Here is an 8,181-nt window from a genome sequence, read left to right as displayed (position 1 = left end):
CCGGCCTGGGGAGGTCCGGGGGTGCTGGCTGGCCTGCTGGGGCTCTCTCTGCTCCCGATCACCATAACGATCACAGTGAAGCAGGCCAGCCAGGGCCCTCTCTGCCTCGGATCACTATGGCGATCACGGGGAAGCAGACCAGCCAGCACCCGCTGCCCTGGGGTCTGGGGATGCCGGCTGGCCTTGCCGGGGCTCTCTCTGCCTTCGATCCACAATGCAATCATTGATCACCGTGCCTTTGCCCGCCCCCCACCTCTTGCCATCAGCCTGGGTTTCCAATCCCTTTCGCCTCCCAGTATTGCGGCTGCGTATGCAAATTAACCGCCATCTTTGTTGGTGATTAACCACCATCTTGGCTGGCAGTAAATTTGCATATCGCCCTGATTAGCCACTGGGAAAGTGTGGGGGGCTGTTTCTCTCTTCTCCATGTCCCGCAAGGAAAAGGAAACAGTCCATTTGCTGAGTGGAGGAGCTGGGGATTAAGAAATTAAAGAAAGACCAAGACGCAGAAATAGAGTTTAAGCTGGGGCCAGGTGGGTGCCATCCTCTCTGATGGAGAGGCAGCAAAAAGCGGGCTGAGCCACACAGAAGGTTTATTTTAAAGGCCTAGATTTACATATCTAGTTCCGCCCCTGCCTGATTAACATGTCCAGCCTTATTGGGGAAGCATGTTCCCAGGGCATGGCTCTGCCTATGCTCTGAGTTCAGCTGACAATAATTATAAGAAAATGCCTAGGTGCCTCCCAGGTGGCCCTCTACATCTCCCCCATTTTTGTTTTTTAAGCTACTATAATAAAAGTAAAATTTTAAACATTAATAGTAGGGCTCTAGAATTAAGACAATTGCAAACAATGCAAATACAAAAACTAAACTACATACATGTTATCATTTTCAAAATTTGAACGTTAAGAACAAAACTGGCTATTAAATAATAACAAAACAATTCCAATGAAAAACAATAATATGAGAAATCAGAACTATGGACATATTAACATTTTTGCTACTAAATGAAAAAAAGTCTCTTTTGCTGCTGGTGAATATTTACTCAGATTCCTTGGACTTGGCTGTGCAAGACTTTGCAGAAGACTGGCAGCTAATAGATGCTAGCATGAGCAGGAACATGGTTGAAGAAGTAGCTTCAACTTCTTGCTTTTCCACTATCTGTTGCGCTTCAGTCGTTAACTTCTTCAGATGACTCCATATTGGCACAACAGTCCCTTGCGTCTTTCATTTTTCTTTTTCTTCCCTTTTGCTGTCATTAGGGCAGTACTTAGTCCTTTTGAGTGCATGTCTGAGTCCATTGTGGTGACAGATGTAATGCTTTGGCACACGAATTGGCTGCATTGGTCCTTCCTTGCTCTTGGTCCTGGGAAACCTGTAGCAATGCACAGGTGCTGACTGCTATCATGACAAGACGTCTTCACCATCTCTATCTTTGAACTGTCTTTCCTGTCTTTGTGGCTGGAGCAATCTGGTCAGTTGGGATCTGTTGTTGCAGGAATCTACATGGTCTGGGAGCTGTTCTTCTGAAAATATACAAACATATTCTCGACCAAAGGTTAATAAAGAAAACCTTACTTGGGATTTTTTCTTTGAAATGATATTCCCTGGTTTACCCTGGCATAGTGTGTGTTTTTTCTGGGTTTCTCACTAACAAAAAATTTTTTAATTTAGTTATAGGATCTATTTTCTTACATGGCATTTTTCCACTATATTTTTCCACTATCCCCCCCCCCCTATTTTTATTTAATTATTAGGAGACTTTTCGGAAAACTTACAATGCAGTCTAGATAACTTTAAATTCCAACTTTTTGCATAAAAATATGTCTGCTTTAGGTTTATAGCATTTTAAGCAATTTTACCATGAAATGAAAATTTTGGTTAATACTTCTTGAATAATTACTTATTTCAAGTTAGCCAAATTTAATTACTTTGAAAACTTAACTATTTTACTGTCAAATTTAATATTTTAACAATAATCTTAATTTACACTGTAAATACTAATTGAAAGGATCACTTTACGTCCTTGAGGAGGCTTAAGCATTTCTGTTGTTAGGCTAGATTTAAATTTAGAGTCTGTTAAACTAAGCCTTCGTTTTTCTGGGTACCATTTTCAGCTGGACCAAGTCTCTTCTGTTATTTGGTACCTGATCTGGGTTGGACATGGGAAGCAAGAAGCAGCCATGGGGACAGGAGACCTTCCTCAGAAGAGGCGAGTGTTCAAGCCCCTGCACCATTGGGGGGGTGAGGATCTGTGCCCCACCTCTGTTGATCCCCAAGTTTTCTCCTACTGGCCCCCGGCTGTGCCTGTCTTAGGTCGCCCCACCCTGTGGGTCTTACCCGTCTTTGACTACCAGCCATCTCTGGGCCAAGTAGGGTGATGTGAGGTTCAGGTCTGTCTCCTTGTTAACCTATGTACCTCTGGCCTCCATGCCCAGAAGCTGCCTTTGGATCCCCGACCTGCTGGCCGGCCCCGGCATTGATCATAGGGAACCCAGGTTTCTTCTCCAAAGAGGGCCCAGCTTATGCCATTGGGCAAGAGACAGATCCATGGTACCAGCCACCATGATCACAGCTTGAATGGAGAGCTTAGGTAACAGCTGTAGACAATTGGATGTGAGAAGAGGAAATCCTCTTGGCAGAAGGGTCAAGAGAGGTCAATACAGAATGCTTAAGTGCCTTCCCCGGGGGCCTTCCACACAGTGGAAGGGAATAAATTCTTTTATGTCCTTAAATATTAAATTGTTGCCAAACATTCAAAGAATTAATTTGTAAGTTTGTTTGGGATAAATGCACAATATACTGTTTTAAAGCATTAAATAGAATAATACCATGTAAGAATATTCTTTGCTCTAGGTCATGACAATTCAATTTTAAATTGGCTGTCTCGAGGTTTGGAATGAGGAACCTAGTTTGCAAAAAAAAACAGAAAAAAAAAAACAATTTACAGAAACAGAGAAAGCATGCCATACAAACTACAGTTTTGGGTAAACACATTATCTAGAGTCCTTGGGTAACCCAGGTTAAACTTAGGCATGTTATCTAAATTACAGTTTTGGGTCTCGAATCTTTGGGTGACCTGGGTTAAACTTAGGCACTTTATCTAGATTACAATTTTGGGTCTCCAGAACACTGAGTTGACACACTAACTGGAGCCCTCTGACCTTGGGATAGTTGTGCTGTCCGTCCCAGGTAAAGGAAAAATGTGCCTTCTAATACCAATATGAAACTTACAGTTTTTACCTGAGTTAATTGTTGCCATACTTCACTTTACCGTGCCCCAGGTAGTTTCTGGCCTGTTGATTGTCTGGTTTGTCTTCTTCCTGCTGGATTACACTTGGAGAACTTCAACTTAAAAAAAAAAATCTTGCTCTTTTACACCAAGTAACCTATAGGATTACTTCTTGGATCTTGACTGATAGTGCTGCAAGGCCATGTATTTCAAGTCAAAGTCATTAAACATTTATGGTGACTGTACTTATTTCAGATTTGGTATTTTGACAGCAAATCATTAGATTATCCTATAAATATTAGTGGAAGATATTTCAAAATATTAAAATTTCTCCTATTTATTAAATTTAAAATGATATTTTTTAAACAGCATTCCCTTTCGGCTTATTTCCATATACAGAGGGATCATGGGAAGCCTTCAGTAACTTTTTAGAAGAATTTTACTTTACTAGGATTCAATTGCTTACAAAGATTAGTAAATTTAGTAATTTTATGTCTGATACACGAGGTGCAAACGCTGCCCCACCTCCAGCCTAATTTAAAATGCAGCGGCGTGGTGCTTTTGTTAGCTTAAATAAAGACATTGCTACTAATAAATCAATTTTTTCTTTGATTTGGCAGAAATTTCTTATGCAACCAAGCATATTATATTTTGAAATATTGTACTCAGGAAAAACTGTCAAATATATATCTAATTAAAAATTTTTCAACATTTAAAAGCAGTTCTCAACATAAAAGGACCTAGTCTTAACCATGGAATCAATTACTCTTTATTTGTTTATGATATATGTGTAACTATGGTTCTACTGAGAATTTAAGATGACTTAAAAATGTCTCTTATCTACAAGCTTTTTAAGAAATATGAGCTCTATTGTCGGCCCTTATAAAGCCAACTGCTTAAAACATTGGTCTATCATACCACTGAAATTATATTAAGACCGTGATTGCTAATTTATTAAGTATTAAAAATATTTTCTTAATAATAGTATTAAATAAATTCGCGAGGCAAGCACACTTTCTGCCCCATCTGCATTTCCGTAGTAAAACTCTGCCTTAAAGCTCCACCCCTGAAATCCCATCCTGCCTCAGTGAGCAGACATTCCTTTTGTGATTGGCTAAGTCAGAGGGTGGGCGGGGCCTTTGCTGTTTCAAGATGGCGGCCCCCAGGGGAGCGGCAGGCCATGTGGCCAACATGGTGGCTGCCAAGTCAGGCAGCTCAAAGTGACGGCTGTCTACACTGTTCTTTGATAGAGCAAACCAAAACCCCTAAAAGATAGATGGCCAACATTATATTGTAGACAAACAGAAATCTCATTAGCTGTTTATACCCTTTATAATTATCTTAAAGAATATCAATCAAATTTAAACTGGTTTTTGTATTAAAAATTTTTCAGTTGAGATCATAAAATTAATCCTCTTTTTTAAATCAGACCAAGAAGTAACATATTTTGAATTCCTAATCATTTAAGAGAAAACACATTTTATTTTTTCAAAAACAAGTTATACATTAGATATTTAATTTCTCCCGATTCAATTTGCACTTTAAACTTTCAGAGCTTACAAGTAAAATATTAGCAGTTCTTTGATTAACTACACTTTTATATTTTTAAGAATAAATATTAAAATCTAATAATTAACTTTAAACCATGTTTTTTCTGCATGGGGAAACTGAGAAGCGAACTTTTTCATATAACAAAATGACTACTGGTGGAAAGCTGATTTCAAAGGAGCCACCTTTTGGCCGCTTGACCTTTTCTGGGAAGGTCGGCTGGCAAAAGGTGTAGCCATTGAAATGCAAATTAACATTCCTAAAGATGGCTGCTGGAGGGAATTGGATTACCTGAATGCTAGGGGAAGGGCGTGTCTACCCCTCCCTCCATTAACAAAGGGTGTAACTTTAAACTTTTTAATGGTAAGAAAAGAGACCTTAAACTTTCAGAGCTTTAAATCTTAGGTAGAAAATTAAATACTTAGCATTTTTTCAAATCAATACTTTTACATTTAAGGATAAATTTCAAATAAAATATAAGGCATTTTCAATTAATAGATTAAACTTCTATCATCTAGACTTCATACTAGGCATACTCAGATCAACATTTCAATATTATAAATCTCAATACTTTTAGATGATTTGACTTAAAAGTTTTAAGTTTCCAGCCAATAAGCCTGGCATAACTGCTAAATTTCAAAATGGTCACAATTTTCCTGCTGGGGAAGTCAAGAAGCAAACCCATAGCTATTCACATGTAAACTTGACTATCAACTTCCTGGTGGTACTTGCCTCAGGGCGGGAAATTTCAAAAGAGCTATTTTAAATTGCCTTGGAAAACCAGCCTGTATTTCTTTCTTAGGTTCATCTTCACCATTTTTAAGGCCAAAACAGTCTCAGGTTTTTATTCTGTACACAGCAAAAGGTCAAGTTCAGCTCAAAACTATGCGCACTCGTTTTTAAACTGGCCTTTTCCCTTTACATGTGCACAGAAATCCTGAATGCATTTATGAATTTGTAAAAGCTTTAAGTCATTAGCTGGAAAAAAAAGGAGGAAGATGGCGAAGAAGTGGCTTTCTTGGGAAGTGATGTCCATATTGGATGGCCACGTGAGCTTCCCCCACCTCCTTGTTTCTTAGGGGAAGATTCAGTAATGGTCTGGCATTTACTCTTTCTATTTTATTTATTTTTCAATTTTTATTTATTTTTATTTTTTAAGGAAAGAAAAGATTTTTTAAGATAAAGAATCATTGGCAGTTGCTGAGAAATTCCTTTAATCCTTTTCTACTTGGTTACAAGTAGTTTACACGTGGAGGCAGCGGAGGTGCAGATGGTATTCTTAGAGACTCACACCCTTCCATTCCAGGGTGTAAGGCTGTGGCTTCAGCCTACTTAGACATTCTTAAACTCTCCTGTGCTGAATCAAGGCCATCACCAATTAAAATAGGAATTTTCTCTGGACTTTTTGCTGAGTATTGGTCACACAACTGCTTTCTAACCTTTTCCCAGGTTTCATCAACAAAGCTTAAGAAAGAAATCGAGAATTTGACTACAATTAACAGAGCATAGTTTAAAGCATTTTTTGAGGATTACCCACTTTTTACACCTGGCTATTTCATATCAATTCACAACAATACACTCCCCTTACCTTATTCCTTTAAATCTGTGTGCACACGCTTCTGGGAGTGACCCCTCACTTTCTTCTCTTGCCTCCATACTCAGTCCCTGTTGGGGGGTGCCAAATGTGGGGGGCTGTTTCTCTCTTTTCCATGTCCCGCAAGGAAAAGGAAACAGTCCATTTGCTGAGTGGAGGAGCTGGGGATTAAGAAATTAAAGAAAGACCAAGATGCAGAAATAGATTTTAAGCCGTGGCCAGGTGGGCGCCATCCTCTCTGATGGAGAGGCCACAAAAAGCGGGCTGAGCCACACAGCAGGTTTATTTTAAAGGCCTAGATTTACATATCTAGTTCCGCCCCTGCCTGATTAACATGTCCAGCCTTATTGGGGAAGCATGTTCCCAGGGCGTGGCTCTGCCTATGTTCTGAGTTCAGCTGACAATAATTATAAGAAAATGCCTAGATGGCTCCCAAGCAGCCCTCTACAGGAAGGGTAGCGGAGGTATGGTTAATCAGCATGTTTCTCTTTTATTAGATAGGACTACAGGCCCGGTGCATGAATTTGTGCACAGGTGGCATCCAGACGGGCTGGCCAGGGAGATGTCTTTCTTTCTGGACAAAGCCAAAGTGGGCAGGGGCAGTGGCCAAGGTGGCAGAGGTCCCCTGCCACAGCAGCGGCACACAGGGGCCGGGGCCAAGTTCCTTGCATGAATTTCGTGCATTGGGCCTATAGTTCTATATAATAATAGCCGAACATGGTAATTGACCGTACCTTTGCTATGCCTCCCATTGGCTAATCAGTGAGATATGCAATTTAACAGCCAACAAAGATGGTGACTAAATTGCATACTGCAGGCAGGGTGGGACAACGCAAGCTGCCCGCATGAGCCGCCATCCAAGAGCCCATAGGCGACCTCAGAAGCTGTTTGCCTGCCAGTCAGGAATGGATCCGGTCCCACCAGCCCCAGGACCCACCTGCCTGCAACCCGGGACCCGATCTGGATTGGTCTTGGGCCGCTGACGGGCCTCGGATGGCCCAGAAGCCACCAGATATGGCAGTAACTCTATCAGTAAGCACTCTGAAAGTCAGTGGCATAAATGCACCAATTAAAAGACAGATTATGAGGGTGAATCAAAAACAAAATCCACTTTAAATATAAAGACACATATAGATTAAAAGTAAATGAATTAAGCTGCAGCCTATTTTGCTCAGTGAATAGAGCATTAGCCCTTGGACTAAAGGGTCCCAGGTTAGATTCCAGTCAAGGGCATGTACCTCAGTTGCTGGCTTGATCCCTAGTCCCTGTCAGAGCATGTGCAGGAGGCAACCAATCAATGTGACTCTCCCTTTCCCTTCACTCTCTCTAAAATTCAATGGAAAAATATCCTTGGGTGAAGATTAACAAAAACAAAGTAAATAGATTAAGTAACATTAAAGAGATTATAAGAAAAATATATTCCAAATGTTGTTAGTTATATAATGGTTATGTTTAAATTATTAACACATTGTATGCGGGAAACGTATTTATACGTTCTACCAGTGTAGTAGAGCGCGGGACACATATTAATACGTTTTTTATAGACTAGCGGTAGAATGTGGGTAACGTATAAATATGTAAACTAAAGTTATCGTAATTTTACTGAACGTTGCCATTTGCGCAAAAAATTAACAAAAATGGCCTGTGCCACCTGTTAGCGCGTGATAAAAACTACCCGCAAATAATGTGTTAACACCTAAGAAATTGGGTGAAGGGTACATATAATATGCCATAGTATTTTATAGTTTTTTTTTACATGTATGAGATTATTTCAAATTAAAATATTAAAAAATAAAAATTAATAAAA

The sequence above is a fragment of the Myotis daubentonii genome, chromosome 2 (assembly GCF_963259705.1).
Source record: "Myotis daubentonii chromosome 2, mMyoDau2.1, whole genome shotgun sequence".
Classification (NCBI taxonomy): domain Eukaryota; kingdom Metazoa; phylum Chordata; class Mammalia; order Chiroptera; family Vespertilionidae; genus Myotis; species Myotis daubentonii.
The sequence above is the reverse complement of the archived record's forward strand: the minus strand, read 5'-3'. Positions refer to the sequence as shown.